This window comes from Pygoscelis adeliae, unplaced genomic scaffold (assembly GCF_000699105.1).
Source record: "Pygoscelis adeliae isolate BGI_AS28 unplaced genomic scaffold, ASM69910v1 Scaffold131, whole genome shotgun sequence".
NCBI lineage: Eukaryota > Metazoa > Chordata > Aves > Sphenisciformes > Spheniscidae > Pygoscelis > Pygoscelis adeliae.
The window spans coordinates 115,437-126,214 of record NW_008824058.1 but is presented as its reverse complement, the minus strand read 5'-3'; the positions used below and the strand labels follow the sequence as shown (position 1 = coordinate 126,214).

The following is a 10,778-nucleotide window of genomic DNA, read 5'->3' as shown; positions in this document are numbered from 1 at the left end:
GGCTGAACAACCCCAACTGTCTCAGCCTTTCTTCATAGGAGAGGTGTTCCAGCCCTCTGATCGCTGTTGTGGCCTCCTCTGCACCAGCTCCAACCGGTCCGTGTCTTTCTTGTGCTGGGGACCCCAGAGCTGGACACAGTGCTCCACGTGGGGTCTCACCAGAGCAGAGTAGAAAGGGAGAATCACCTCCCTCAACCTGCTGGCCACACTTCTTTTGATGCAGCCCAAGATATGACTTGGTTTTCTGGGCTGGAAGCGCACATTGCCAGCTCATGAAGTTTGACAACTTCCATTCTCAGGAATTTTTCCCTTTTATCTAATCAATTTTTCCCTTCGCATAATTTGCACCTCTTGCCTCTTCTCTTTTCATTGTACACTTCCAGGAAGAATCTGACTTTTCTTCTCTCTAACACCTTTTAGGCAGCTCAAGATAACCATTAGCTTCCCTGAGCCTCCTCAAGGCTGAACGATTCCAGTTCTCTCACACATCTGTGTTATGTCATGCGCTTTTGTTCCCTGTTCATCTTGGTAGCCAACCACTGGACTCACTAATGTATGTCACTATCTTTCTTGTACTAGGGACCCCAAAACTGGGATATAGCACTCTAGATGTGGTCTCACAAGGGCCAAATGGGACAGTAGGCATCACCTCCTTCAGATTGCTGCCTACACTCTTGCTAATACACCCCATGATGCAGTTGGCCTGTTTTACTGCAAGAGTGCATGGCTGACTCATGTTCAGCTTGCTGTCTACCCAAAACCCCAAGGACCTTTCTGCTACTGCCCCCAACCTGTCCTGCTAGGCAAAAGTTTCTGAAAAAGTTTTATTCTTATTCACTCACTGTTAAGATAAATTAGTAAATGATTTATGGACTACCGATGCTACAAGCAATGGAAGAACAGAGCTATAACCACAAATCAAGACTAAGCCAAGGCCTTGTGCCTTTCACACACGTTTGAAGAGAGATGCTGATCAATATGCCGTTCCCAGTTACCAAGCTGTTCTGTTTTCACATCAGTTTCTCACAAAACACACATCTATGCTCTTCCAGCTGTCAAGTTAAAAATAAAAGGTTCATTTAAGGATCCCAGTTGCCTTCTCAGTTTTGACTCTTTTGATTCCACTATTTCAAATTTTATTACCACAGGATTTGCTACTTACCTTAAAATCAGAAAAGAAATTAAATAAAGCAAATTTAGTTTTGCCTAAGGATTTTTAAGACTTTAAGAATATAATCAAGTATCAAATGATTCACAGTAATTATGAATTCTGGTAACAGCAAATTAAAAAAAAAAAAACAACAACATGCGCAATACACTTCCCGCCTTGAACTTGTAACCCTTACCCAGACCACACTTTTTGGAGCTTTCCTGTGGTGAACTGGTGAAGTTCTACTAAAAGCAGCTTTCTAGTTGAAACAGGAACACAATACTCAGATTAGCTACCAGCAGAGAAGTCCTTGAAGACTAGATTCAAAAGATAAGGTTGCATCAACTTATATATGGAAAATTATCTTTTTCAATAGTTTACTAGAAATGCCTTCTTAACCTAAACATCTAAATTACAGAGCTACTGTATATTAAGACTCTGAAACTTAATTAGAAAAAATACCTCATTTCCCATAAGCAGACAAAGCTTTGTATTTAAATGCTAAGACCACTTCTTTCTATAAGAAAGCCAGAGCAAACAAAGTGAAAACTCTTATCTAATCATACGTACTTTGAAAGATTTCTGAACTTTTGAAGCAACTGTAACCAACAAAAACACTTTTTTGTGCAAACGGATCGCTGCTATTGCAAAGATAAAACCAGCTGGTCTTAACAATACAGTGATACTACCGAAAATTCAATTTACATCTGAGCTCCTCCAGTTGCCATCTGTACAGTAAAGCTTAATAAACCACTTATTCCTCCTAACAGATGCTAATCATGGATTGACAATACATAATCAAAATCTGCTCTTTAACCCTTTCAGCAAATAACCATTATTAAATCTGGTTTGCAGCAGCAGCATTAAAACAGTTGGGAGTAACTCTTACAGAAGTTGTGTCAGTAAAGAGTTTGGTTTTGTTTTTTAAAACTGCCTTCCTATTATAAAATACAACACATCAAATGTAGTCTATTAGTTTAAAAGAAAACTGTCATAAAACTAGGTATTCCACTGAGAAATACGCAGTTTATTCTTTCCTTGAAACTTTGTAATTTTGTAATTTTACTTCCATAATTATTTTATCTAGCATGTTAATTTGTTTTCCTTGATGAATAAATCTAAAATATACACATACAAGCAAGCACATACACATGTACACACACAATGACCGTATTTGCAGACAAATCAGCAACATACAGCAACAAATTACTTTTATTTCAATTTTTTAATGAGATTATTTTCTAAAAATAACTGCAAAAATAAGTAGAAAAAAGGTGGAATTGCCTTCTGCCTTTTATTTACACTCTGTATAATTACTGTAAGCACATAAAACTTAAAATTGTATCATTTTTAGTTTCTTAGTCAATGTTAATTGTTGTTATTATACTGAAGTGAAGATATAATTAAATCTGCAGGTGTTATACATGTATGAAGGAAGTAAATCACGTTCTTTGGGGAATGGGCTGTTTTGGAAGCTTTTATATTTTTTCTGAGCTTGCCAAATGTACATCCACCTACACTGTCAAAAAACCAAACTGCTACTTTTCAAATACTACTACTACAAGCAATGAACAGCATGTTTTCATAGAATGACAGAATGGTTCCATTTGGAGGGGACCTTCAAAGATCATCTAGTCCAATCCCCCTCCTATAGGCAGAGACATCTTTCACCAGGTCAGGTTGCTCAAAGCCCCATCCAACCTGATGTTGAAAACCTCCAGGGACGGGGCATCCACAACTTCTCTGTGCAATCCTGTTGCAGTGTCTCACCACCACCACAGTAAAAAAAAAATTTCTTCTCTACGTCCAATCTAAACCTACCCTCTTTCAGTTTAAAACCATTGCCTCTTGTCCTGTCACTGCAGGCCCTAGTAAAAAGTCTCCCTGCATCTTTCTTATGATCCCCCTTTACATATTGAAAGGCTGCAATCAGGTCTCCCCCGGAGCCTCCTCTTCTCCAGGCTGAAACACGCCAACTCTCTCAGCCTTTTTTCGCAGGAGAGGTATATTCCAGCCCTCTGACCGTTGTTGTGGCCTCCTCTGGACCCGCTCCAATAGGTCCATGTCTTTCTTGTACTATAGGCCCCAGAATTGTTTTGGGGGAATATGAAAACAAAGATTCATTTTCCATAACCAAATACACCTTCACATGAATCCTTTTGAGTATTTACGTGATGAAAAAAGGCAAATACAGCTATGTATCCAGATGTTTAAGCTAACTTCTGACAAGAAGAATGGGAACAGTTGTGGGGAGGGAGCTAATGACACACTCACAAATTGCCATAAAAGCACAGAACTATTTTTGTTAATCTGAGTTCACCAAATTTTTCTTCCTTCTTCCCCCTTACCTCTCCATATAGTGGGTTTCAATTTGTTATCAATAGTTTCTCATTAGTTGCCAGTTCCCAGACTTACCAAATTTCACTTACAGTTCAATCACATTTTTTGTGCAATTTCTTTTGTTCTGAAACACAGCAGCTGACAAGTGATAAAGCACATGGTTTTTAAAAAAAAAAAAAAAAAGGCAAGATGTTTGCCTAACTTTCATTTCTGCAAGCCTGCAAACGAAATAAAAACACAGCAAGCAGGCTACTATTTACACACACTTAAGTTTCATGTAAGGGAAGTGCTTTTCTTGGCTATTTGCTTCTATATTTTAGAAGCAGCAATTCAAATATACAAAATCTTTCCTGGGTCTGACAGCAAAACAACTCATTTTTTGTTGTTCACCTTCACACTCCTAGTCACCAATTCAAAGTAGGCCAATGCATACTTTGTTACTGTGAAAAGAAACTGGGTATTTTTCAAAACCTGTCAAATCCTTACTTCTACTTTCTGTAGAAAGCATGATTTACGAATCCTTTAACAACTTCCTCTTCTTTGCTCAAGATTTTTCTTTCTCCTCCACCCTCCCCCCCCCGCCCCAAAAAGGAAAAAACTTAAGTGCAGATCTCACCTACAAAGATTCTTCTGCTAACCGCAGTATTCATCAACTCTAGTATTCCAGTAATGGCAACATCTCTCATAAACGTAACTTGTCATCACAATTTTGGTCAAATTCTGAGGCCTCTCTTCTTAACTTTATCTTAACTCTCTAGAAAATTTTGTTCAGCCTTCTGCTCAGCTGATCTTTTATTTTATATCACTTGTTTAATTATAGCCATTAACAAATTGTTCAGTTACAACCACATAGAAAATTTTTAGAAAGTATTATCTGCATAACTTTCAAGTACTGTGTCAACATTCTACATTATTTGTTTCCACGGGTGAAGTGATACTGTTAGAATTCCCCACCGCCACAAAGAGCCATCATTAGGGATGAAAAGAATTTTGTATTTTGGGAGTAGAAATTAGTATCCTCAAGAAACTCTTATCTCAAATGGCATGACTTTAACAGAAAAACAAACAAACAGAAAAAAACCCAAACAACCTACAACTCACAAAGTACAAGAAATTATTACTTGCCACTTGTCCTAATCTTTCCAAGCTCTCCCTTGAGCAACCTATTTGTTACAACTGAATGCATACTGAGGTGCCATTTCTTTGTTTGGATGGAAGGGTTGTTATTGCTTCATAACAAAGAAAGTATGTTCTGTAGGCTAAAGAATTGACTGTACCCACAAAAATGTTAGAGATGACTAAGGATATGTTTTTTCTTCTTTTTCAGAGATTTGACATTTTTCATCCCTCACAAAAGGATTAAGTAACTTATAGTTGGCCATAAACACACAAGCAGAGTAAACCAGTACATTGAGTTAGTACAAACAATCAGCCCTTAAAAATAAGCTTGCTGAGAGAAAGAGATCTACACCTGGCTATTATTTCCCTTGCATTTAAGGCCTACAGGAAAACCAATCAGAAAGCACAAATCTTTCTATAAATTCCTCCTGTTCTTCTCCAATTGCATATTTAAAGGGAGAAAAAGTTATGCATGTCAACTTGAGCATTTATGGAGCATTTTTCTCATTCTACTGAGTAAGGCACTTTTTTATTCAGTATTCATCCTGATTGTTCCACACAGTAACAGAGGTCAGCTGCAGCCAGCTAGCAGCTCTCATTCCGTGGTTGTAGGTTTAGGGAAAACTACTCCTCAAAGTAGGATCTAGACTTGTTGGGGGTAATAACTCCCAAAACATTAAGGAGGAAGGAGCCCTCATAACACTTGAGTGTTCAGAAAAGTCAAAGAGAAATTTTCAACTCGAGCAACGGTTGTTTTCATCTTTCTATGTACCCATATTCTCAATGGGATTGCTTCTCCTTCCCAAGGAAAAGGACTAATTTTTTTTTTTAAAAAAAAAAACAAGATTTCACAAGTCAGAAAGTTAGCAGGTTTAGTTTTTTAAAGCCCAAGATATGGGTAATGTTTAAAACTAATTAGATACTATACCCCCTACCCCCTGCAAAACTGGAAATTTCTTCTAGAAAGTTTCAATGCCTTCCTTCAGACACAGGGAGGCTGGGAAGGTAGCAATCTTTCAGTTTCAATACGTCCCAGAAAAAAAACAATACTTCATTAACAAAAAAACAACAGAGTTCAGCTTTTATGAAAAGACAGCTTTTCCATTAAAACTGGCTCACCTTACAGAAGCTGGCACTATACTAATGTATTACAGAAAGTTTCACAGTGTCTGATGCCTGCAGTAAACTCTAAATCCTAGATACAGTCTTCCTATTTTTACCTATTCTTGCAAATTACTTAATGACCTTCCTAGTTGTGCCTTTTTTTTAATTGGTTCACATTGCTGCTCCTCACTTCAAAACAGCAGGCTATCTTACCTCCTGTCCTTACCTGCTCTCATATCACTGCCTGCTAAGCAATGTGTTCACTAGAAAGCTTGTTCTTTTGACCTTTAATTCACTTGATCCCTCCTATTTAATAGATCTGCTCTCTCCACATGAACCTATTCGTTCTTTGAATTCAGCAGATGTTGGTGCTCTTACCATTCATGTAAATACTGTAGTACTCAGTAGTAGTCACACGTAGTGGTTTTAATAGCTTCTCTTTCCACACTGTACAGAAAGCATGCAACTGTACACTTGAAGTACTTATGAAACCTGAGCCTTTTAAATTTAATCTTAAGAATTATTTTAATCAGCATGCAAAAATGACTGATTTAGCCTTTTTTTTTTCCCGTATTGTCAGTGCAAATTTTATCTTTACTGATTGTAAAGTTACCTCTGGGATGAGGGCATGAAGGTCGCTACTGAAACATAAGACTACACTGTATGACACAATATCGTGTCTGGGATCTAAACAAGGCCCTAGTTAACCAACATATCTCATTACTAGACATAAACTTACAATATGTCTTTACAAATTTAAGTACGTTATTTGCTATTTTCAGGGTATGAAGAATTGATGGTTAATATGAGAAGCACCAAAATAATAAACTTGAAAAATCATTTCAAATCTATTTCAGATTTTCCTCTCTTACTTTATGTACCTGACAGACAGTAAGTACAATAAAAGTTAAAAAGTATGCCTGAAAGTTGCATCTGTGAGCTAAGCAAAGCCAGTCAGACTTTCTGGTTGAATCTCTATCTATTTTAGTTTTCACTGTTAACTTTGCCTAAAGCAAAGTAGTGGAATAAGACACAAATACTTTTTTTTCTTTAGTTATCCTGAAAAAAAAAATGCAAAAATTGATGTGAATGCAAAATTCTTCATTTCCTAATAGTCTAATAATTAGATAAAATAGATAAAATAATTATCTATTATTTTATTAATAGATAATGACTATTAATAAAACAAGATCATTCATGCTCATCATTTAGCAAAATATCACACATTCTCTGACTATTCAAAATACTTCTCAAAGTTGCTAAAATTGACTTTGGAATCAAAACTCTAAGCACAATCTCTCAATTAATTTTAAATATTCCCTAAACTGTATAATGTCAGACATCAATAGTACTAAAGGTATACTGAAAGTGTGCGCAACACACTAAAATTACATTCTATCATATTTATATTTCAAGCCTACATACAAAGAAATCCAGAAAGAATGATAACAGTGTTATCATGGACATTAATTGCTAAATACCTACTCAATAGTTAAGCCTGAGGTCACAAAAGGAATTGCACATCTGGACCAAGAATCTGAAAGTTTTAGTTAAGCCTGTGCTTAATGTCTTGCTGAAATCAGGACCTGGATGCAGAATTTAGCACTAAGCCATACAGTACACAACATTTTCCTTTTCCCTATATGATTCATGCTTCTCAGAAAATTACCAGAATGCTTATTGCTACAGCTTACTTACTGTGATGAATGTGGTCAGTTCTGTGACATTGCTGTTTTGCAACCTGCAAACAGAAAACAATTAATAATCAGCTGAGTCATCCCTTCATCAAATAACTTTTACAAGGACAAAGAAAGACACAAACAGAACAGTAACATTTCTCAAAAAAATGCATCTGTGAAGTATTTCCAGTGTATTGAAAACACTTTGTTTCCCACAGCCAGATATGAAGCCATTAAAACAAGAACAGTTTAAGCCAAATGTTATGTAATGACACTTTTTTTGTTTGCAACCAGCTGTTTAAATACACATACCCATTTTACTACCCTTACTAAATTGTGAATGATACAGTACAATGTGTTCCCCCTTGACATACACAGTAAGTCAAAGGAAGCTTTCTGTTAAAAGGCAAAAAGAATTCCGGCCTCCCAGAAACCAATGGGAATTTTCAATTTTGTTTATATGGAACCAGAATTTCATTCCATTACTGATGCTCTCTAGCATGAGGATTTCAAATTCTCATGCTACGAGAATTCAGGAGCATCTCTATGTCAGTACAAAATCCACAGATATTTCACTGAAAATTTAAAACTAAAAATAAAATTTTTGAACACTTGTTTGGATTGCTTTCTTCCCAGATTTTTTTTCCCCTGGGTCAATCAAGTTTTTCTAAACACACAGTTCATACACACTGTACAGGAAATAGAAAACAACATAACAGATGCAACATTTGGAATACAAGCATTTCAGGAAAATGTTACTTGCTATAGTAATAGAAATCTGGTATTGTTGGGGTTTTCTAATAATTTTTTTTCACTGAAGACTAGTAAAGAGTCTGAAATTTTACAGTTCAATCTTTTAAAAATATCTCTGTAGCATTAAACATATACATGCTATACAATATAGATGCTCTCTTCAGCTACACTGATGGACAATTTTAACTGTGCAAATATGCATAACTACCTACAAATCCAAAAAATGCTATAGTGAAATGGCATTTCGGGGGGGGGGGGGGGTTGTTGGTTTGTTTGGGGCTTTTATTTTACACTGAACACTTATTTTAAAAATAAATGTGTAAAAAAATGGACCTTTTTACTCTAGAGTTTTTTCTACAGCATCACACTGATGGGAGCATAAAGCTGGCCTATCTTCCAGTGGCACAGTCAAGAAAACATACTGATAAATTTACACCAACAAACTTCAGCCATCTACATGAGCAAGAACTTCTTTTACAGAGTTAGGTAAACCAAGTAACAATTTAGGTATCTAATTACATCAACAACAGACATAGTTTTTTTAAATCTAATTTTAAATTACAACCTGTAAACGTGTGGGCATTAACAGCAACAATTGCTTTTTTGTTTGTTATGGCCACTACTGTCAAACTACACTCCTGGGCCTGCCAGGAAAACAATAGGTATTTTTCTCCCTTGTCAAAGGACAGCCAGGAACAAATCGTTCCTTGTAACAGTCAGTGGCAACATCATCAACCTATACAGGAAAGGAATCACATTTGTTCTCCCAAGGAGAAATCAAAACATTACTGTTTCCCTTCTCTACCCTACTGCCATGCTTTGACAACAGCAAAAAAACCCCAACCTACTAGACCAGAAACATGAAAGAGAGAAGTGATGGAAGGAGATATGACACAGTAACTACACCATTTGAAAAGTGGGATCAAAGCATTTGAGAGAGGAAAAGCTTAAGAAAGAATGTATTTTGCTACTCTCTCAACCATCCTGCTGGCTGACTAGAACCCTGAACTGTCCTTCAGAAAGTAGAAAACAAAGGCATATTTCTTCTTCTAAGTTGGAAGCATGGTATTTCCTGTATTAGCTGAAGCTCAAGTACTTGCTGCCTGTTATAACTTTGCACATACGTTCTACTTCTGACTACATCTATACCTGTGGCACTGCTGAGTTTTGGTTTTGGTGTCAGTCCTGAAGGCATTGAATAGGCCACCAAAACCTGAACCTTGGGACAAATGTTAGAGGTTCAATAGAGTTGAGGACAGTGAAAACAGTTCTAAGTTCCGGCTTGCCATTTGCAAGGAACGATAACCAGCTACCTTACTGGCAGGCAGAGCATACTGCACAGTCACAGCTTCCTCAGCCCTGAATACTGTATCCCATGAGAAGAAAAAGTTTCTCTATAGAAAAGTTACCCAGATCCCTAAGGATCCAACCGCACTGCAAAAATAGCCTACTTGTTTCCCCAGGGTGACAACACTTCCAAAACAGAAGAAAAGACCGGGAGGAAATCTTGAGTAGTAGATTCAGCCTGATGCTCTCTGAGAATTTGTTGCTTCAACACATTTCCTCTACCAGCTGCTGACTTCTCCTCTATACTTCGTCTGCTCTAACTGGATGCAAGTATGTAAACCAAAGAGTGAGGAAGGAGAGAGGGGCTTTTGTCTCTTCTCTATCCTTAGTACATGAAAAGGGTCACTACTTGGAAAATCCTCTAGAACTTTACAAGAAACACAAAAACTTGTAAACAAAGAAGTTTCTGCAAGAAATTGGAATATGTACTTAAGAAATTGTAATGCAAAAGACTGCAGAACTGCAAGCACAAACAGGTAACAGTTTTAAAAACAGGCTTTACTACGGCTCCAATACTTCAAGGTCTGCATATGTTAAGAATTATTCCGAAAGCAAAAAATTCCAACATTAGCCATGTGCATAAGCAAAATCACTTCATACTGTCTGGAGCTAGCTCACAGCTTCACACCGCACAAATTACTTCAGATCATAATGTAATATATATTTCAACAAAGCACATTCGTGTTTTCTTAGCTTTCTTTAACTAAAGACCTACTAAAGTGAGTCTTTAATCTCAAATGGTACGATAAACATTTCAGTCCACCTTCAAAACTCATAGAAGACCTCAAAATCTGCTGCCTATGTAAGCTTTCAGCCTTCCATACTCTGATACTCATGTTATTAGAGGTCATGTTCCATGACCATTCCTACCTTGAATACCTGTGTACTTACATGAGCTAAAAGGTACCTTTCCATAGGCAGTTGAGGCATAAAGTTGATTGCACCTGAGGGAAAGGGTGGAGTAGGAGGGTTGCCAAATCTAAGTTTGGAAAGGGGTGATAGAACATGAAATCAGAGTTTGAGATAGATGAGCAGAGGTGTCAGGAAACATCTGGGAGATGTGAGGATGAAAAACCAGGAGAGGAAGGCACCAGAAAACATGCAACTGTGCAATACCACCAGCAGGTGCTGGGGTATGCCAATAGGGTAAATTTCTTAAACTCTTTCTTCAAATACTTAACAGAAATACAGGAGCATAGCCCTCCATTAAAATATCATATGGTATTATGCATATCACCCAGCATGAACATGCAAGTATCACATACTTTCATTAGGCTAAATAAAAA

The 10,778-nt window shown here is 37.0% G+C and overlaps 1 protein-coding gene across 1 annotated transcript in view; it reads right to left on the bottom strand.

The window, feature by feature from the left end:
- The window catches only part of BAZ2B (bromodomain adjacent to zinc finger domain, 2B), a 131,932-nt gene extending 124,479 nt beyond the window's left edge, over positions 1 to 7,453 (bottom strand). The window contains exon 1 of the mRNA XM_009334018.1: positions 7,412 to 7,453. The gene's annotated coding sequence lies outside the window, so the exon portion shown is untranslated. The remainder of the gene's footprint in view (positions 1 to 7,411) is intronic.
- Between the last annotated feature and the right edge of the window lie 3,325 nt (positions 7,454 to 10,778).